The sequence below is a fragment of the Lates calcarifer genome, linkage group LG14 (genome assembly GCF_001640805.2).
Source record: "Lates calcarifer isolate ASB-BC8 linkage group LG14, TLL_Latcal_v3, whole genome shotgun sequence".
Classification (NCBI taxonomy): Eukaryota; Metazoa; Chordata; class Actinopteri; family Centropomidae; genus Lates; species Lates calcarifer.
Window position 1 is genome coordinate 11,894,503 of NC_066846.1, and position 22,212 is coordinate 11,916,714.

At 43.6% G+C, this 22,212-nt stretch overlaps 1 protein-coding gene across 2 annotated transcripts in view; it reads right to left on the reverse strand.

Moving 5' to 3' along the window:
* htr2cl1 (5-hydroxytryptamine (serotonin) receptor 2C, G protein-coupled-like 1) overlaps positions 1-20,741 on the reverse strand; it is a 110,459-nt gene extending 89,718 nt beyond the window's left edge. The window contains exons 1-2 of one of the 2 annotated variants that reach the window (XM_018674078.2): positions 20,600-20,741; positions 17,811-18,127 (exon numbers count right to left, since the gene is read on the reverse strand). The gene's annotated coding sequence lies outside the window, so the exon portion shown is untranslated. Of the gene's footprint in view, positions 1-17,810; positions 18,330-20,599 lie in introns of those variants that run through there. The other variant, XM_018674079.2, reaches the window with a different exon arrangement.
* Positions 20,742-22,212: the final 1,471 nt, after the last annotated feature.

Sequence of the window (22,212 nt, forward strand, 5' to 3'; positions counted from 1 at the left end):
AGTGTGAAGGTGGGTGGTGTAGGAACGCCGGGACAAACACAACAGATAATGCTAATCCTCCAAAACAAACCAGAGTGCAAAAGTGAAACAAACGTGGGTATGAGCACGCACACGTCCTGATAAGAGGATGAAATATAGAAAACACTCAAATCCATGTATTTGCTGCTCATCATGTCAAATTAAATGTTTCGTTTTCAATTTGCTCTGGGATGGATAACATCAACACAAACAACACAGGAGGAGCACGGTCAAAGACGTCCTTTGTCAGCGCATGAATGAATGTGAATGTGTATGTGTGCACTGCAGGATAGAGCATGCGGCACTGGAGTGTATCAAAGACGTCCTTGTACCAAAATTAAAGTTAGAGAACAACACTGAGGGTAGAGAGAGGAGGGCAGGTGGAAGAGGCAGACAACAATACAAGAACAGTGAATGGAGATGGTTCACTGTGGCTGTTTGATGAGAGGGATTGTAAGGGAAAAGAATATAAATGAGATACAGAGGATGACTTTGAAGTGAGGCTGACCTGTCCAAGCCACTAATGTAAAGTCATGTTCGCTTTTATCGTAATTATCTGCCACAGTTTCTGACAGTATCAAAGCATTCCCCTGCTGCAGCAAATATCTGAGCCTATAGGAGATAAAATGCAAACAGGTGGAGGAGAGGAGAGGTGGAAATAAAGGACAAACTCATGACAAATAGTTGTCGATATTAAACATGTTTAGAAAACAGTAAACTCAACAACAATGGGCTGCAGCTGGATCAGATGAGTTTATCTCCTGTTTGTGTATGAGTGAGGGAGAGAGAATGAATGTGTTGGACAAGAACCAAGATGGAGGTCACATGGCCCACTGACGACTTAATTCTTCTGTGACCAAGTATGCAGCAACATATTGTGTGTGTGTGTGTGTGTGTGTGTGTGTGTGTGTGTGTGTGTGTGTGTGTGTGTGTGTGTGTGTGTGTGTGTGTGCATTTCAGTTCCTCAAGCTAGAGAGCAGAGCAAACACATTCCTAAATCTCTCAGATTAGAGCGAGAGAGTGGATTTGACTGCGCTTATCGACGGCAGAGCAGAGCAAACGGGAGTAAGTGTTTCTCACCTAGACAGATGGAAAAACACACACAATCAATGGCGTACGCAGGAAGACGGCGGTTTTGCTACAGAGAGTGTGTGACGTGTTTTACTCCACTGCTGAAAAAACTGCTAATTGTCACAACTTCTCCTCTGTTTGTTTTCCGTTTCGTTTGGCATGTGCTGAGGAGTTTCCATATGCTTCTCTTGGCGTTTTAGAAGCATTTTGTTTAATCTAGGTTCTTTTTGGCCCGCAGATGATTTGGCCTCTCCGGAGCTCTCTCAGCTGTTGCTTTAAAAATCTCACACCTCAAAGTGATGATTGCCAAATTATGATGACTGCCAGACCTTTTCATAGCTGACAAAAGCTGCTAATTGATATTCAAGCTCAAATTACCGGGCTAATTGTGATTAAGTTAGCTCTGCCTTCTGTGTTTTTTGGCACGAGGGAAACACCGGGGGGTGGGGGGTGGAGAGGGGATTACAAGGCTTTAATAAACATTTTCATTCTGCATATATGCTTTTAAAGCTGTTGTTGCTGCTGGAAAACACACATGGAAACTACCTTGGTTTAGGCAGGAGCTGTCAGTTTTGCCTTTCGCTCTTTTAAATCCTCTTCTAAATGGATCTGGCTGTAATATAAACAGATGAGTAAACACAGACCACCCAGACTGGGCTAGGAATGCTGTGAAATGTATGCACATCAACTGGAAGTCAGTCCAGAGTTTCTGTTTCTTCCTCTGTCTGTGAATGTGTGTGTGTTTGCCTGGTGTTTCTATGTGTGTGTGTGTGTGTGTTCACTTTCTATAATACATGTATGCACCAGTGGCATCTTCAAAGTGGCAGTAGGGGGCAGACAGCAGGCATCTGTTCACACAGCTGAGTAACACACACACACACACACACACACACACACACAGACTCCCACTAAAACCCCAGTTGAACCCCATGCTCCTGTTTGACAGGGTGAATCTGACAGGCTAAGACCTTCAGTGTGCGTGTATGTGTATGTGTGTGTGTGTGTGTGTGTGTGTGTGTGTGTGTGGGTTGACATTAGTCTGCCATGGCCGGGGGGGTGGGGGGAGAAGGAACAATTACACCAGACTGGTGGTGTGGTCATCTACACCTGTCTTCTGCCATTAGCTTTTGTGTGTGTGTGTGTGTGTGTGTGTGTGTGTGTGTGAGTGTCTCTAAGTGTGTGTGTGTGTGTGAGGAAACCTAAAGTCTGGTCACGTCCTCTCAAAGCTGCTTTTTTAGCTAATGTCACAGGAATAAAGTGTCCAGACACCTCAGACAGGAAGACAGATGCATCACCTTCAGCGCGCACAAACACAAACGCCCACGCGCAAACGCACAAAAAGGCCAGAGCGAACAGTGCCCAGGGGCATTGTGGGGACTTGGCATCAGGTCTGAGACTCAACAAGAACAAGGCAGGAAATGCTGAAGATGTGACTTTAACTCTGAGCCAAACTCACCCCTCAGCTCAGACAGTGTTACTTAGTGCATCGACGTTTGTGCGCTGACAGAGTTCCCACTGGGCGCGTCCTGGAACACAAGTATCACATTGTATATTGTCCTTGTTATACAGGTGAAGGATTCCTCCGTATTTACATTGTAAGGTTGATATATTTGTTTTAATCTTGGGCCTGTTGAAATCTCTATTTATTCTGACACAGATCCAACCACTTTCCTATTAAAGTGAATGGGGAAATGGTGTCAGGTTTTTGGTGGCATGATTCATCATCTGATCTACATCTTTGGTTTTAGTGTCTGCGCTGGCCAAGGGTTTTGTTGGGAAGCATTTTAACAAGGTGTAGACAAATCCATACAATTCTGGAGGCAACAAGGATCTATACATGTGTCTATGTGTATTTAAACCCACAGAAGGTAGGTGTGAAGGAAATGTATGCCCTCCTCCACTCGCAGAGCAGCGGCGGGTTTTTCAGTTAATCTGTCGTCTCAAAGTGAAGCCCTCCTGCTGCAGTTTAGCTCAACTCATCAGACGCCTGAGCCACACAATTCATTTTGAAGGGAAATAGCAGAGAGCTGCTGTCGATACTGCCATAACATTTCCTTACTCGTTTATGTTCCACCCAACGAGTGAATTATTTTTACTGACTTCAAACAAAATGTCAACTCGTAAAAACTCCCTGCAGGTTTTTAGTAAAGCTGATATTGAGTGAAGGCCCTTTAAATCAGTCAATAATTGGGGTCTGACTCTGCTGTTGTTATGCGGTGTAGTACAGCAGCAGGATGGGGTAAACTGATAGCAGCTGATGCGATCAGATAGATCATTTTGTGAGGGGAAGACAAATGAGTACGAATAAGAAACTGACAAAGAGCAGAGGCATTTCTTATCTCCTCCTCCTCCTCCTCACCTCTTCCTCCTGCGCTGTCTGTGCCTGCGGGCGAGCTAAAGCAGACAATCCCAGAGTGACGGGAATGAAAAGAATGATTCAGCCAGCTGGCTTTCGACACCTTGTCTCTTATTCCCTCTCCGGCACCAGGTTAGGATTTATAGACTGGCAAGGACAGGGCAAGTAAGGGCTGGACAGAAAATGACTACTGTGGGACGTATGGAAAAGTAACAATAGAGGAATAAGGTACAAAGTATAGAGACCAAGGAGGGAGCTTGAGAGAAAGTGATAAGTTGGATAAAGTTGCAGAGAGATGATGAGAGAAAAATCAATGACAGCAGAGAAAGAGGAGGAGTGAAGGATAGTATGTGCCAATTTGAAATCAATACATCTTTACTCTTCTACTCCCTGACACCAAACAGTATCATCTCGACTGGACTGACAAAAGCTGCTGCTAAACACCCGGGGGCTTTTCATCCTGGCAAGTTAATTTCCATCAGCAGCTGCAGTGTTTGAATAAATAGAGGAAGTGTCACCGTGCATTGATTGCCATGATGAGTTGAGACCACTGTCCACGGATGGAAAAATACATCATTAAACTGCCAGAAGTGTTTGACTGACGTGATGAGCAGAGAGACCGTGGAAATACACTGTCTTTATAATCTCACATGCCCAGATATCCATCTCAACAAGTTCATGGAGGTCTGGGGAAGGTTTAACGCAAAAATGAGATGGCTTGGACTCATGCTAATAGGGTTACACTTTGGGAAATTTCAGCACATAAAAAATAAAGAAAGGTTCTCTCTGAATATAGCCTCTAAAATCATTTAGTATTCTCTCTGTGGTCCATAATTTATCATTATACCCTTTCTGGACTTTGCTAATTAAGCCCCTTGACCTTCCCATGTTAGCTAGCTCTGGTAGCCTTTAGCTACCAATTAGCTGACTTTCCAAGATAGTTGCTTTAATTTTCAGTCAGTTGTCAGAGTGGTGGCGTTGGTGTTTTTAGTGAAATGCTCTGATAAACCCACTGGACGCTTTTTAGCTAGTTATAAGAAGTTTTGTAATGTTGTAGCTGGTTGAGCTAAAGCTAATTTCACTACTTCATATGCGAAAAAGTGCAGCTATAGCCATCAAACGAATGCTGTGGAGTAAAGTATTAAATATCATGAAGTGAACATGAGCATATCAAATGAAATTCCACAAAACCGTGCAGTGCTTGGCTACATGTGCTTAGTTAATTCCACCCCTTCTTACATTTATCTACCACTGAGGTGGTTTTCTGTTCTTGATAAAAGTAATCCATTTGTCTCATCAGGCTGGTTTTGAGGTCTTAGTTTGGAGCGGCTGCTGATTCACTCCCCATGAGAGAGAGATGTCACTTTGAGAAGACCTTGGCTGATGTTTAGGTTCATCTGTCCGTCTCAATTTTCTTTTCATTTTTTGTTATTTATGATCGGTTTCTTTGAGTTATTGCCCTTGGCACTCTCTCTCAGTCATTTGCTTTTCTTTCACCATCTGTTGTTTTCTCTCTGATTGCCCTTGTGTATTTTTGTTACTCCAAAATAGTCAATTACACGACACTTTGATTTGCAGTTGAAAAACAAATGGATGGGATTTTATTTGTCTTTTTATTATCATAGTTATCTTTCCTTGTATTTTTTCTTTCTTCCTTTCTTGCTAACAAGAGGGAAAAGCTAAAAGCTATTTAGCACATTCATTAAAATGAGATTAGTTTAACCAGCAGCAAAATAATTGGCTACACAAATCTAATTTATCTAGTAAATTTACACACACTTGAGGACAGAACAGAACTAATAGGAGTTTATAGTGTATGTGTAGTCAGTTATGCATTGGCTGGTGGAAATGGTTCTGTGTGTGTTTCTGAGTGTGTACTGTGTTCATGTCTTACACATACACAGTGCAAAACAACAAACTAACTTGATATATACTTCCTCATTAGTGGCTGATGAATATTTCCAGACTCTAATCCTTCTATGAATAATTAATCAAGTGAAATAGCCTCAAAAGACAAATAAAAATCTATTTTTTGTTTTAGTTTGTAATTCTTGCCACACCCACCTAGGTCAGGCAGATGCAACAGGAAGTCCCTTTTGTCTTCATGCATCACAAACCAAGAGGCGTAAACTTGTGTAGCAGACTGCCAGAGATCTAAAGCGAGAGCCCAAATCTTTCTAAGCCCTTCCAGATACTGTCTGAGCGTCTGCTTTAGTCTGGCTGGGGGCCAGATGTAGAGGGGATTTGACTTTAGGGAATATTAGCTGGCTCTGCTTTGCTGGGCGTGCTCAATCAATCCTTGAAAAAAGAAACGTTTCAGAGGATTTCAAGCTGTTTCTTAGATGTTTAAGGCAAGATGGAGTATTGACAGCTCAGAAATCTGCAAGTAAAACCGCTTAATCCGACATTCCAGCAAAAACAAATGTGATCTCACATGCTAATCTCGTGCTTTTTAACCTTTTACTAAACTTTATCCGGGGACGGCTGCCTGAGCACAACCACCCTTTTCCAGCAGTTTCCTGTGTTGTACCAGTGATGCTCTGCTCTGGGGCTGCTGTGGATTAAAGGTGATTATTTTCTTTTGACATCTTTGCTTAGAATATGCAGCTCCATGATGTGCTGGGTCTAGAAATTATTATAAAACTAGATAAATTCTGAAATCAACATCAAAGTTTGGAGAAACTTCTTCAAATCTTTGTTATTTGTGTTGCTCATGATGATGCACAGGGATTAATATCAGCTATGGAGATAACAGCGAAACCTCCTAGCAAGCACTTCATCATCACCTCTTTCAGTCTGAGAGCAGCAAACGTCTGGATTTCTTTTATTTCGCTGCACACTCGGCTGTGACGCGAAAAAATCAAGGAAAAGGCTAATTACGCCACACCAAGACCGAACCGGCCTGGACCACTAAATCTGTAAATGAGAACGTGTGTGTGAGTGACATCAAAAATTAAATACCTGTGATTAATGGACTCACCTAAGCTGGTTTAATGGAGTTCTTATATGACGGTTTAATGTTGCTGGAGGGAGGGGGGGGGTTACACTTTCACTGGGAGCTGCAGCTCTCTAACCCGAGCAGGCTTAGCGCCGTTCTCTGCACCTCGAGCCATACACAGGTTTAATGAGTGTGTGTGAGACAGAGGCAAAGAAACAGCAGAGCGGCGGGTGAAGGAGTTGTGAAGTTGATAAACTGACAAGCGAAACGAGTATTTTAGCTGGTAAACTGCGCTCGGCAGCGTATACGGTGGTGGAGAGAGAGAGAGAGAGAGAGAGAGAAAGAGTGTGTGTGTGTGTGTGTGTCAAACTGTCAAACAGCAGTGGAACAGACAAATCCCCAAAGCACATCACCTTCAAAGAAGGACTACCCAGAGACTGTGAGTGTGTGAGTGTGTGTGTGTGTGTGTGTGTGTGTGTGTGTGTGTGTGTGGCAACTGTATCAGACACAGTCACACTGCAGGACTGTTCCTTAAGAGTTCAGAGGAGAGAAGAGGGGTGAGTGGAATACAGAGCGAGAGGATGAGAAGACAGGAGGAGGCAAGGGAGGAAGGAAGGAGGAGAAAGGCAAGGAGAGAGGGGAAGAAAAGGGAGGAGAGGAGGAAGCTCTCCTGAGCATGGAGAAGATGATGAAAGAAAGGAATAAGAAAGGGAAAAGAAAGATGAACGAATAAGGGAGGAAAGAGTGGAGAAGGCGAGAGGATGGAGGAGTAAACACAGCTGATTGCAGGGTGGAGGAGTGTGAGAAGAGAGAGGGAGGGAAACGAGAAGGGATTAGAAAACAAGGAGGGAGGGAAAGAAGGAAATGAGACAGGTACGCACAAAGACGGAAAGAGAGAGTGAGGAGGCGCAAAGGAGTCCAGGTCCAGATGAAGGGAATAAGAGAGAGTGAGAGAGATGAGATGCAGGAGGGAAAAGATGAATGAATGAGCAGAGGATGAAAGGAAGAGGGGAGGCTGAGAGGCGTGTGGAGAGGGGACGTACCGGAGCGACAGAAGTATCCTTTTCAATGACGGAGGAAAGAGCGAAGAATGGAAGAAGGGGGAAGGAGGAGGAGGAGGTGGAGGACGGGAAGAAAGGAACAGCAGCGGGGGCAGTGGAGGAAGGATGTGATGCTTAAAAACGAGGAAAACAGAGGGATGAGGGAAAAAAAACGTCCACAGCAGAAGACACAGCTGGAGGAATAAAATTAGAGAAAGAAAGAAAGGGAGGGAAGGATGGAGGGACAAGGACAGAGCATAAGAAGCAAGGATACAAATGTGAAAGGGAATAAAAGAAGGATGAGAGAGATGGAGTAGAGGGTGGGAGGGAGGGAATGAAGCAGAAAGAGATGAAACCTGGAAAGGAAGAAGGAAACTCAGGAGGAAAACGAAGAGAAAGACAAATGATGAGGCGGGATGAGTGGGAGTGGAGAGAAGGGAGGAGCACGGGAGAAAAAAAGAGGTGAAGAGGAGGACAAGGAGGGGAGGAAATGAAGCAGGTGTGCACGAGGAGGCATGGACGGAAGGAGGGAGAAATAACAGGGGAGAGAGCGTGGAGAAATGAATGAGGGATGAGGGAGAAAGGATGCAGGAGGGAGATGAATGAACATGTGGAGGATAAGAGGGAGAATTTAGGAAGGGAAGAGGGAGAAAGAAAGAGTGGACTGAGGAGTTATGGAGAGGGAAATCTAGGCTGGAGGAATTTATTCAGCGCTCAAAGAAAAAGGGAAAAATCACTGTTTTACATGATTAATGTTTCGCTTGAGCCCGTATACGTTCACACAGACAACCACTCTAATCACATCAGAACAAGCTATAATCAGAGGGCGAGAGGAGGAGACGTATACAGCACGGAGAAGAAGAAAAACTGGCACATTAAAGGTTTTAATTCTCTTTTTTTTCATTATTCCACATTAAGGTTTTATCCTGCTGTTTAATAGAATTTATGCAATGGGCTTACAGTCTGTGTGTGCACTCACTCATCTATATTTTAAGCTCCTTCAACACTTGACAAATGACATCAGGGAATTGTGGGAAGTCTCCACACTGTTTAACCACGGCGCACACACACGCACACACACACACACACACACACACACACACACACACACACACTGACAGGTTCGAAGCAAATCCTCTTCCTGTGATGGAAACTCCCAGGGAACCCTTGGGACGTGCGGGGAATGCGTCGTCGTGGCAAGGCGCAAAAATGTGTGTACAGCATGCATGTGTGTGTGTGTGTGTGTGGGTGTGTGTGTGTGTGCTGCTACACCCAGAGGGCTGACAGCAAGAATAACATTTACAGTGTGTGTGTGTGTTTGTCTGCATGTGCACAGGTGCATGGAAAGCTTCTGTCATGGCTGCCTTGTTAAATGACAGTCTTATAACTTGCTTCCAAGTGTGTGTGTGTGTGTTCATATGTCTGTGTAAATACGTACAGGTGTGATGGACTGCAGTGTGTAACACTCTCACTGTGTGAATCTACAGCTGCAGTCAGAGGGGCGTCTGCTCACCTCAAAAGCAGAAATTAACTAAAGTCTGAGGGGACTTTGAAACGTGTTGCTGTCGTGATCGCTGCACTGCTCAGGTGAACATGAACCCGCCTGGGTATTATACAGCTGCACGACTGCAGACGCTGTCGCACCTTTCTGCACCACAGTACACATCAGATAATGACGTGCTCGTGTGTGGATTCTGCCTCGGTCTGTCCTGACAACAGTAACCGCTTTCCTCCAACTCAGTGGCAGATTCAGTAGCTTTTCTTTGCACTTCAAAAGACAAAAATGTCATGATGTTGTGATTAAACTCACTTTGTCTAAAAGACCTGGACAGCATGAAAACAGCATCACGTCACACACTACGTAAAAGAGCGCAGTCAAAATCACATCAAAGTGTGCAAGTAAGTGATCATTTTAATAAATCTAACACAACCCACTGACCAGAAGTAGTTTCCAACTTCTAAAACGAACTTGAATCTATGTAAAGTCTGTGGATATTACACTAAATCTCCAGCAAGTTTATTACTATTTTACAGCTCTCGAGCATGCACTGCTACTGCTGCCTAGAGGGAAGAAAATCAATCTGCTAACGCACTTTAAATCATGTAAACTGATGATAAGATCCTTTGAAGTCCTGATGAGGAACACAACGTGATTTCATATGATTAGAACAAACGACGAGGCTCCGTCTTCCTGACTGACGCAGGCCAACATGTGGACTGTAATGTAAGTAATGAACTGCGACATATTCCAGCCTGGTGCGTATCAGTAAGTCATTTCACGTGTTATCAGTCTGCAGTTTTTTCAGCTCGCATGTCATTTCACGCCATGTTTTTAACTCCCATCCCTCCTACATCTACAGCAACACTGTCCACTCCCCAAACATGCTGTATGTCAGCTACATTAAGATTTCATTCCTCTCTTCACTCTGTTTATTCATCCAGTAAGAGTGTAACAGCTTATAGGAATCCTTATAAACAATTCACAATAAAAGCCAGTCCCTGTAAAGACGTGTCTTTTGCAGTGTTCGCTTCATCTGATAGTACCACTCCCTGTAAACAGACAGTGAACTCCTCATCCTGGTTGTTCCTGTATTTCTGATGCTGTTGGTTTTATTAATCCTAGTTTAATCTATGTCAACTGTTTCTGTAGTTTCTCTGTTTGTACGTTTTTAACTGCCTGGGTTTCATGACTTTTGTTGTGAGTAATCTCAAATACACACGGCTACATCTTAAATAATCATTAGCAACACTCTTAATCCCTACATATTCTATAAAAGCACCTGGATTCTGGCTATTTTTAGCTTTAGCTCTTATCTACACGCACACACACTTGGTCACGAGTGGCCATTATGTCATGTGATTTACCGACGTCCTTGACTTTCACCTATAACATGAACATGAAGCATCCACTCCTCCACGTGTCTATCTTCCTCTCCACCTGTCCTCTTTAATCCAGACACTCTCTCGTCTGCCTCCCTCCCTCCCCCACGTCTGTCTCCAGTGACAGTCCACAGCGGAGGACTGAAAGCAGATCAACGGAGAAGAAATTGTGAATGAGTGCAGTCAGAGAGGTGTGTATGAATGAGAAGAGATAGTGACAGCTACAGTGAACGTGGCGAGGGAAATCTGCAAGGAGCCATATGGGATGTAGTTCGCACTTTACCTCGCACTTCCGTATGATTTCAAAGGACGCTCTGGGGGAGCAGTAGCAGCACAGAGTGACGGGAGAGTATCACATTAGAAAACATCCTGACAAAGATGTTGTAGGATTCCTCTTTTACAATAAAGAATAAAACAGTCAGGTTCTCTTTCGTGCCAACTGTTGAACAAATAAGACAGCAAGTATACTGATACTGATATTCTGAGTAAGGGTGGAGTATATTGAATGATCTAACATCAGATGCACTTATCTAACTTTTTCTGGTTATGTTAAGGCACCACTGAGGTCTGGTTTAACCCAGAAAAAGTTCAGTGACTTCAGACACAATGTGTTTATTCATATTTAACCAGAACTGTGATCTTCCCCTAACTCTAAACCAAAGAGCTTTGTCGCCCAAACTGAATCGAGGAGGGGGCTGTGGATTTGAATCCCGGGTCTCTGGTGCGACAGATGTGTGCTTCGTATTCCCGCCGTCCACCTCGATCACCCCCCAGTGACTCAGGCGCCGTTAATAATTCATTCAAAAACAAACAAGGCCTCTGATTGTAATCCAGCCAACGATTCTGCTGCCACCACAGTGTGATTGGGAACAGTTTAGAAGTATGTGAATGGAATTTCTAAGAGACAGGGATGACCACGGTTATTTTATTTTTTTTAAAATAAATTTTATTCTTTTTTTCCTTCAGTTTTTATGCCAATTTAGCTTTGAGCTAATTCAATTAATTCCTCATATGAATCGTACGTTTTCCACTGAACCGTTGAGTTCTACCTGAACGTAAAAGAATGAAAATGCAGGGCTGAGGCAAACGCTGGAATTTAAATGAGCTGATCTTGTTTGCTCAGTCAGTCCAGATAATTGACTTATTCCACAGCTCAACTGAGTGAGAGATTAAATACAATAAATTCAGGACATTAACAAGTTTAACACTGACTGAGAATGCTAAGGTAAAGCTTTATATTCTGCTTGTGTTTAAAGGGAGTTTTGATTTGTTGGGGTGCATTTTTAAGGACCAGGTGTGATCAGTAATGCATGTCCAGTTCCTAGTTTTCTTTCTTTTGGACTGATTTTCCAGTTTAATATCTCTGTACATTTTATTGGCCAGATGAACCCCCTGAACTTGGACTTAAACCTGATCGACTGCCATCCAAGAAACGCTTAGATGATCAAACAGCTGAGCGTGAGAACTTTCCTCAAAAGTTTCCAGAACTTTTATGTTTTTTGGAGAAATGCTGTCCTAACACAGCTTTTTCCAAAAACAGCAAAAGAAATGTGTTTCCAGAAATAGAGTAGAGAGTAGTTTTAGCCATTAAATCAGACACAGTGACACAGCATGCATAGATACTCTTTCCTGTTGTTCCCTATTGGCTGTTACATGCTGCTGGTTTGAGTATTAACCAATGAAAAGTACACTGAGGTATTTACATCTATACGTAGAGATTAGAAACTGGATTATAGTAGATTATAACTGCCCTTGTTGACCTGTCAATTTTCAAAATGAGACACAGCTGTAGGCCACAGTGTGTGGTCTGCACAACAAAGGAGTCACAAAATTCTTTGTCTGTTTTATCCAATAACCACTTAATGTGTTTCTTCATACTCACACTCATTTTCTGTTTGCCTTCGATCCGTCCTTTCTCTTCTTCTCTTCTCTACTCTCTTGTTTAAAACCCTCTAATCGCACTGTATCATGTTTACTGTTCTCTCACACAGATAAACCTTTTCAGGTCTCCTGAGGTTTATAAAGCCATTCAAGGTCTCTGTGATAAAACCACTGTATGTACTGTAGGTGCCTGGCTCTGTATTCCTGTAGCCGAAGGTCTCTGCAGCTTTGAGAGAGCCTTTTATTTGTAGTGTTTGTGAATATTTGGCTGTAACTATTGTGAAGTGCACTGTGGCGATGCCAAAGTGTGAACAAGAAAGGACAGAGGTGACTTAGGATAAAAGAAAAGTTTGAAGTATGAGGATCAAGGCAAAGAGAAAAGAGCTACAAATTCAGTCATTTCACTCAGGTTTTGATGCACGCTTGCTTCAATTTCGCTCTACTGCTAGAGGAAATGTTTGGGGGAAAAAAGTTTTACATCTCCCTTTCATCCACAGAAAGCTTCAGAAAATTGTCTGGTAATATTTTGGTCTAGAAACTTTTGCTTTTTCATCACATATATAGACTAATTTAAAACATTTGTATGAGAAGAGACTTCTGCAGTGATTACCGCTGTATACCATATGAATGGGTCAAGTCAAAGGGCTTCGCAGGACTACATCAGATAGAAAAGTGATCCAAGTGATCCTAAGTTTAAGAGGACAAAATGGTCTTGAAAAAGTTCACAAAAGAGGAAAACCCCTTTCCAGGATAAACAAGTGCCAAGTTGGCTGTACGACACAAAGAAAATCAATGACACAATCAGAGAGTGTGCGGATTGAATACATTAATGCTTCCTTCAGAAAGGCTCTCTGAGCAGCGCTACGTCTTCATCCTCTCATGTCGGACACTATCACAAGTAGCAGAAACTTCTCCTTTGAAATGTTATGATTACTTAACCTTTATCAGAGGCTTTTTGATGGATGTTAATGTCTTTGCAGTGACAACAGATAATTTGATCTCAGCACTAACAGTCTTGTTTCGTTGGCTGTCTTCCTATAGGGACGTCCCTACAGGTTTAATTTAAAAGCTAGGCCACTTAAACCACAACACAAATGTGAAAGGGCTGGGAAAGGATCTTCAGCTCTAATAAATCTTAATTATAATACTATCCTTCCTTATTTCCACCGTCCATCCATTATTTCCATCATCCATCCTGGACACATTAAACTAAATAAAGCCCAGCTCAGTCCTAAATCCCCATCTGGATCCTGTACATCTCCTACAAACCTGAAGTGTAATAGCTTCATACAGCAGGAAAGCCACTCTAGCACTCCTGCTTTTTTCTTCAGGCAGCCCATCCTCTCTTGACAAGTAATACATTTCATTACAAAGTGCCACAGGCGGTTTCCATTTCCTAAAAGAATAAAAGGGAACACCATCCCCTAATGTTCACTGATCAATATTTAAAGACCACAGATGACTACATCTCATAAAGTGCTATTTTTTTCCCACAGTTAAGAGAGACTGGACAGTTTAACTCTTGAATTTAATGAAATGTCAACATTTAGTAAAATAAGGTGCCTCACTTTTCAAGAGGTTTATATCTCATTTTGGAACAAAACTCTCCTAAGCACTGATCTCACAGCAGTTCACTGTTTTTATTACATGCAATGACTTTCCTCTGCTGACTCACAAAAGCAAGATGCTTTGAATAAGTCAAGATCTTCTTCTTTTGAATATTAGAAAGGAACACAGGAAGAACAGGAAGACAGACATCTTGAGAACACAGACGTTTTCTGTTTAAAAAAACATACAGGAGAATAAAAAGTTTCTCTGATTCTGAAGCTGTGGGAAGTTAATGATGGACACCACTTTGTTTTTGCTCATTTACGATTCCAGTCAGACTCTCTGAGCCAGTTGCAGCTGGGAAATCCCAGTTTGCTCACACAGAACCATCCCCTCGCCATTACAGGAAAGATGCAATCAGACCCAAGAAGCTTCTACATTTATCTCTGCTTTCCATTTGGGGGAAGAAAAGCAATGCAGCAGCAGCAGCAGCAGCTACAGTGAGTGATTCACAATTGATGAGGTTTGGCTACTTGCACAAACCATTGCTGCAGGTCAAAGCCATCAGTGAGTTGCCCCCATGACAGGCTGCAGGTCCTCAGAAAGAGGGCAGCAGTGGAGGTGGTGGTGGTGGTTGTTCTTGTTTCACATGACTGATTGTCACTTTAATCTTGTGGGTCTCAACCAGGGTAGACTGAGGCAATTCAGCCAAATGAAATCCACTTCGGCTGAATAACTAAATCAAGCACTGCAATCATAGCTGAACACACAAACACACACATACACCGGGGGCTCGTGCTTCTGTACTTACGAGGATGCAATGACTGTGGTGGAGAGCTAAAGCTGAATGAATCTGATTCACACGGGAGCAACACGAGTGCTCTCACGCAATCAAGACTCACGTTAGCAAGGTTTATTCAGACAGACGTGGACCGAGTCTTGACAGGGATGAAAAGAAATCCTCGTCACGTCTAAATGAACTGAAGTCAAGAAAATATCAGGCAGGCATCTATCCCCAATGTAAGGAATCTTTACCTCTATCTCCAGTATTGTGTATAATTGGTATAAATCTAGTAGGTTCTCAGGCGCTGGGGGACAGGAAATCTATTTTTCACCCAGAGGGAGCCAGAAACAACAAACCAGTTTGTGCAAAGTGGCCGCACTTAAAGGTGCAGCAAAAGGCTGCCACCTCAAAGAGGGATGGAGCATCAGTGGTGAAGTGTACAGGCGCTTACTTTTGGACAGTCAAAGGAATGCATGGTGTCGCACACTGAAGCTGTGGTGTAAAGGAATGAAAAAATGACAGCTCGAGAGAGAGAGGTGAGTATCTGATATGTTGCTGCACACCTGGCCAAGCTCTTATAAGAACTGTGGGATGAAGCGGATAGGGGGAGGGGGTTCGGACAGTGGTCAATGATCTGACAAGCACTTTGAAGCCTTGAGATCCTCTACCCTGACCCCAAAATGTAATCTCAAACTTAAAAAGCAAAACTTAAAGCTCCACCCTCCCTTTAAAGAAGCGAGGAGAAAAACAATGTGCTGATAAGATCTAAAAACCAAACTGGTCCTCACAAAGATACAACAGCGCGCACGCTGCCTGCAGACAGAAACACATATTCCTGCGCAGACACAAAAAGACTGCTGAGTGCAAATGCATAAACAATACACACTATGTATGCATGTTTGCAGCGATGTACACACTCACTCTCACACATCCCCACAAGCCAACCACACAATCACATTCCATTTCATTCCCTGAATTATCGAGCTCCCCCTGAAATCTATTTTCCTCCTGGATTCCAGCGCTCTGATCTCATCCTCTACTGTTATTGTTCTTTCCTGTGCAGCCACTCAGAACCTTTTCCTATAGATTGTTTTTTTTTTTTCATTTAGGGGAGAAAAGGAAAAACAGTTAGCAGCGGTATGTAAAGCCCGCTGATCCACTCTGATTAAGTCTGTAAATCAAATAAGAGCTGGGGTGGGTAGATGTGGCATTTTCAAAGGGGCATCCTGAGGCAAAACTGTATGTGTCTGTGTGTCAGACAGAGAAGCATGTTTATGTTCACATGTCTAACCATCTGAATGTCTGACTGTCTGTGGATGGTGTTTGTTTAAAGTCTCATCTAACATCGTCACTGCCTCAGGCCCTGGACCTTCCCATTAGTCTGAAAAACAAACTGCCATCATAAATCAACCTGCATTTCTAACCATTATCCATTCCTTTCCACATGAGCATGAAAGATGACAAATTATTTCACACATCCATGATTATCAGTGATACGCATTTTAAGCCTGTGCGCATGATCATGACAGAAAATGGGTGATGAATGAAATATGCAAAGCAGGATCCCACCTCTGCCTAAAGAAACAAATATATTCAGGGAAATAAGTCAGTCTCAGGGAGAGAATCTCAATCAGTGTGCATCAGAGCATGTTTCTCAATGAAATGGAAATGTGGGCCAGGAAGTGGAGGGAGCGAAAGCCTTTGATGACTAGTGGGAATCAAACCTTCACCCTCAGCAGTGTGAAACCAACAGAAAGAAGCAGAGATGAGGAGGCACGGCGATGCAGAGATGCCTGTTCCTGTTCTGATGCTTCTGATATTTCTTTCCATTTTCATGCCAATAAAACGTGTTGGACTGAAATTTGATTTGAGCCGAGAGAGAGAGAGAGAGAGAGAGGGGGAAGACAAAGAGAGAGAGGGCTATGACAAACGACAAAGCCTGAGTCCTGTCATGCATTCAGATGAGGCTTCAGTACCTGTTTGCCCTAAAAGAACTTGGTTTCATATTCCCAGGTTATCTGGTTACACACTAATGACGGCGGAGCTCACATATGTCAGAGTTTGGCATCTCATCAGTGAGGCCAACCGGCCCCGTCGACTGAAGATATTTGCAGTGAGGGCACAGCCAAGGCGCGCAGGATACACGCCTTCACCAAATGTTGCGCATGAATGGCACTTGTGGCTGCATCTCTTGGGTGTAAGTCACGGAATCAACGCTTTGTCTCGCAGATTATGTTGCTGAGAGGCGGAGGGGAAAGAGAGAGGGGGGGGGGATCAGGTCCCAAAATGTCCCAAACGCTCTAATCCTCCCTAGAGACAGGTGGATTAGCGAGACGTTCATTGAATAAACAGGCGCACACACACTCAGAGGAAGACACGCGCACACACAGACACACACACACACACACACACACGGTTTAATTCCCAGTTCGGTGCAGGTGTTTGCTGCTGAATCCCCCCTCGAGCTCGGAAGAGACGCAGAGAACCTTCAGCGGAGCAGAGCGGGGATGGACACGCGAACAGCCACACCCTCTTCTGAATGAAACCCAGCAGCACGCGGCCACAGACCTGAACACACCCTCTGAATAACGCACAGCGTGTTTACAAGTCCCAGATCTCGCCTTTTATTCTCAAACCAAAGCGTCAAATGTGGATGGTGAGAGAACTACTCGCTCTCAGCGCAAATGATTATCAATTCTTCCTGATTGTGGAGAGATTTTCCTTCACGGTGATTCATTCCTATCATCTGGGTATGATTTTTTGTCACGTCATGTTAAAAAAATAGAAAAAAAGCACATTTTAAAACTCTGAAGTCTCCTAAATCTCTTAATATGGGCGGTTTTGCGGCACAATAGACGATGCGATGCGTAAAAGACGCAGCTCGCACCATCTCCACAACAACTCCGCTGCATCATCCACCTGTAAATCTACTGTTCCAGCAAGTTTTCACCACATATATCCCCTCACTCATCTGTCCTCTGGACACCTCAGTGCTGCTGCTGCTTTCACAGCGCGTCCTAACCTCTGGACCGGTTTCATTCTTAAATGTATCTGACTCTCGATTTCCTCAGAGTTGAATCCAATCCGAGTTTAATGCCATCGTCTGCATTTGCTGGAGCTTTAACATGAGCAACTTTCACTTCAAATGTCTCCACACAGAACTCTGCGGACAGCTCTGACCTCCACCCGCTGACCGTCCGTGTCAAAGACGCAAGGGCGCGCGAATATTCTCTTGGCTCTCGACTGAACCTGAGCTTATTTGGGTTTTTATGAGGAAAAAACAGGTTCACTTACCAGTGAAGGCATCCGATGGTTCCTCCTGCGCCCTCCTGCAGTTTGTGGTGTCCCCTCTTTGTTATAGCTCCATCCTCGTCCTCGCCTCTCAGCGCTGGCTACAGTACGTCCATGTCCTCTCTCTCCCCGCTGAGGAATCAATCTCTATTCTTGCTGAGCGGGAGCCACCGGAGCAGCTGTAGGTGTGGGGGGTTCAGTCCGCCTCCGGGTCGCGGGATTTCTGTCAGTTCGTCCCGGGCGCGGCGGCAGAGCACCGAGGCGGACGCACCGGACACGTTCTGCGGTCCATTTTGGTCCGGTGCGCACCCAGACGCGTCCTGCACACAACACAGGAGAGAAGAATAACAATGAATCCTCCTCCAACTTCCAGACCGAAAAACCCCCCAAACAAACAAAAACAGCTGGTTAGTTTATTTGGTAAGATGCTGAACGATCCGCCTCCTTTAAGGAAAGTTTAAACAGCGAAGCCGAGAGCGCAGGAGACGAGAGGGAAGCGGCGTTAAAGGACTCCTCACTGACTGGAGCTGAGAGGGAGGGACAGACAGAGAGGGAGGGAGGGAGGGAGAGAGGAGGAGGAGAGAGACTGCAGACTCCGACTCGCTTCACCGACCACGAGTTGACTCCTGGTCCCGCACATTGTGACGCCTCAACTGGGTCTGAAATTCAAACGAGCTCTGGCAAATCCTGAACTGTAAAGCTCGGCTGCGGTGGCGTGTAAATGCAAACCAGCTGCACAGCGGCCGGAGGCAATTTAGGATTCTTCTTGTTTTGCGTGTATGTTTTTATGCCTGCCGCTGTAATGTGGTGTCACCTGCAGATTAAAGCTGCAGCAATTCAAAGCAGCGCAGAATATTTCCTTCATGGGGCGTCCTGTTTGGACAAACCGTGTGCACTCTGCAGGTTTTCATTCCTATCACCTCCCCCAAGTAATTTAATGGTGAGGTCTTGTGATAATTAGTGCATGGAGACTGACTGTAATGAACCCTCGCGGACTGCTGGCTCCCCATGCCACAGGATTGTCCATTTACTGTTGTTGTAATTTGGACCACCACTGACACAATAATAATGCCACCATAAGGCCTCAGCCCAACCCTGAAGCCAAACTTAGTAACACTTCATCTCATTCCTGCCTCAAAACCAAGTACCGGTTGCACTGGTATAATGAAACATTTCAAGACTTGACTTGTATTTACTGTGTCAGTCATATCTGAAAGTTTCTTCTTTTACTTTACTCTGTCAGAACAGTTCGACAAAGCCAGTGGTTTTCTGTCAGTTTCTGTCAGAGCTGGTGGTAGAAATGTCTTTTGAATGAACACTGCAAACTGATTATCCTCAGGGCTGCCATACCTGTGATAGTCTAATTTCTTAACACTGTCTCATCATCTCCATTTTCCTTCATTCTCATTCCTGCTGTCTCTGTCCCTGTCTTCCTCTGAACTGATTGCTAATGCCAGTCTCTCATCTCCTTAATTCCCTTAAAGTATCTCAATAAACCTGTCATCATGAATCACTAAGTTGCATAGATGCATCTTATCTATCTAAAGGTTTTATCCATTGTTTTTATCGATTATTGTATATTGTACAGTGTCCTTAAGTGTCAAGAAAGGTGCTTATAAATAGAATTTATTATTATTATTATTATTATTATAGTAGAAAAACGAGTACCTTTGCAACATGTTGCTCTCGTTCTTCTCTGCTGTGCACTTGACGTTGGACAGCTAACGTAAGCTAGCTAGCTGTTTACATAAGCATTTTTAAACTTACTCTGTACCTTACAGAGCATTTTTTCATACAAATATGATATAATGTTAGTTTGTAAGCCCGGGGTTCGTTAAATAATTAATCCATAATCGATATCTGTCATTAACATCAGTCACTTTCCTTCACCCAGGTTAGAGTGTGGCTAGTTAGCTTAAACGCCGTTTGGGCTAAGTTTTAGCAAATCATAGCAACTCCCGCCCTCCTGTGCTGTGATTGGCTGGTACTCGCCGGGCGTGAGCACGAGCAGCTGTCAATCAACACGGTAGATAACCAATCGTAATACGAAAGGGCGTGTCACTGAGTAACCCTGTTTTCCTGTTAGTGACTGAGCTAAGCTAACAAGCTAGCTAACGAATTTATTAGCCGACCGTTAGCTTGAAATGCTAGCGGGATGTAAACAGAGCAGTGGGGAGAAAAACTGGGGGAGTTACTGGGGCTGACTAATGCTAACCTAGCTAGGCTAGTTCACCACCTAGCCCTGTAAGCAGTCACTACATCTCCAAGCTTCCCTGTAGCATGATAGCCCAGGGGCTAATAATAACATTCACAACATACCAGGAACCTGAAACCAGATTAGCTAAATGAAATTAAGCTATTATTTCCTTCATTATTTCCACCCCAATATGCCAAGTCAAAATGTCTTCTGTGAAACAAGCTTGTTAGCTTTGTTGGATATTGGAGCAAGACAACTCATCATTCTCAGAAGTTAATTAACTTTATTGACATCATCATAATGCCAAACTTCAATCTATGCACAGGTCTCATTAGACAGAATAACTGAAAATCATCCTGAGAGGTTGTGCAGGACCTTTAATCTTCAAACAGACCTGTGAGGACAAAAGTTAAACATCCTCACTTTACAAGAGCATGCTTACATGCACGCTTCAACAATGAACTGTAATACTGTAAATTGGAACAGGCCTCTCTCTAATTAATTATCCTTCAGAGGTTAATCCTTTCATTTATACTGTACATCACACACACACGCTCATATATCCATGATGGAAAAAGAGGATTTGCTCTCTTACCTCTCTCACTGTTCAGCCTCCTTCCCCTCCATGTCTCAGTTTGTGCTCTGACGCATCTTAGCCGACTCTTTTCCCTCTGCGATGGATCAAATCCTGCGTCTTAAACCCTCTGTCACGCTGCTTTGGTTCAACTGTTTATCCTGTTACCTTACATTATGTTAAAGACACACACACACTCACGATATGGGCTTATAATGAAATTCATTTCTACATTATGTCAGAAGTGGGCAGTGCTTTGCAGCATAATGTGGTTTTGCACTAAGGCTTTACTCCATCATCCATTATTAAATTATACACACAGTGCGTTTAATTCAGGACTTTAGGTAAACACTGTCAAACACTGCAGAGCTTTGCTGCATTCGATTTGTCTGAAAACTGGACGCAGGTCAAAACGTTTGCATCCTGTTCTGTGGCTCTTTTTCAGACGTGGATTTGTTTTCAGAGATGGCACGAACACATGGATACAAACTGCGAGGTTTAAAAGTCACACACATTTAGTGCTGCAGTGAATTATGCAAAACTTGCACTTACCTTGAATTTGTCCCAAAACCACGGCTGAAACATCAGTATCTCACTGGAAAGAACAAGAGCTCCAGCAGCATGAGAGCAGCTTGATTTTCCCCCTTATTCCATGTCAAACATGTACTGTATAATACATCATACAGTACCCGTTTCCTCTGGGATAATAAAGTCCCCATGTCTCTGTAACACACTCTGTTCATTGTGTATTTATCTCATACATACAAGGCCAAAGCCACGGGATATTACAGTGTGTGTACATTATTTAATGTGGATTTAAACCTAGTTATACAACACAAGAACATGATCTAATGCCGTGGTTTTAAACTCTGGTCCTGGTGTGTCAAAGAGCTGCTGGTTTCTTCTCTGCCAACTGTCTGATTGCTGTTAATTGTATTCACCTGCTGCCTGAGGTGTAGATCAGCTGCTGATTGAAAGCAGCTGGGCTCCTGAGGACTATAAAATGACCATATACTCTGCTGTACAGTATATTACTGTAAACCATGACAATAAACTAAAAGATAAATAGAGATAGAACTTCTGCATAAAACTGCTGTGCTTCTCTTCCATTTCAGTGAGTGAGTTATTTAGAAAAATCAATAGTTTTGTTGCCAAAAGACAGAGTTTAAGGCTTTAGTTGTTGAGGTGTAAAGGACGCTGTGAAGTCAGAGCAGGTCAGAAAATGCCACGTTCAGACAGACTCGAGTCCTCTTCTTGATTTGAATGAGGACAGCCCGATGGCGCAGCGGGGGTGCCAAGTCAAGGTCAAAACAATGCAGCACAAGACTCAACCTTTACTGCAACGCAATGCTATCCGACAGCTACTGGAGGTGGCCAGAGAGTTGTGCGATGTTTTGGTGTCGTAAAGGCATTAATCATTTAACCCGACCAGATTTCTCTCCACGCTCTCTCTCCGGCAACGTCAATAATTAGCAGTGGTCCAAACCCCTGCTAACTCCAGCTTTGTTGTGATAGCGTGAAGCTGGATATGAGCATGTGTGCAAATGTTTCTCTGATGCCAGGTCTTATTGGTCACATGTAATCTCAGTGTGCTTGGCCAAAAAAGCCATAAGCACAACTTTGCTAACTGGCAA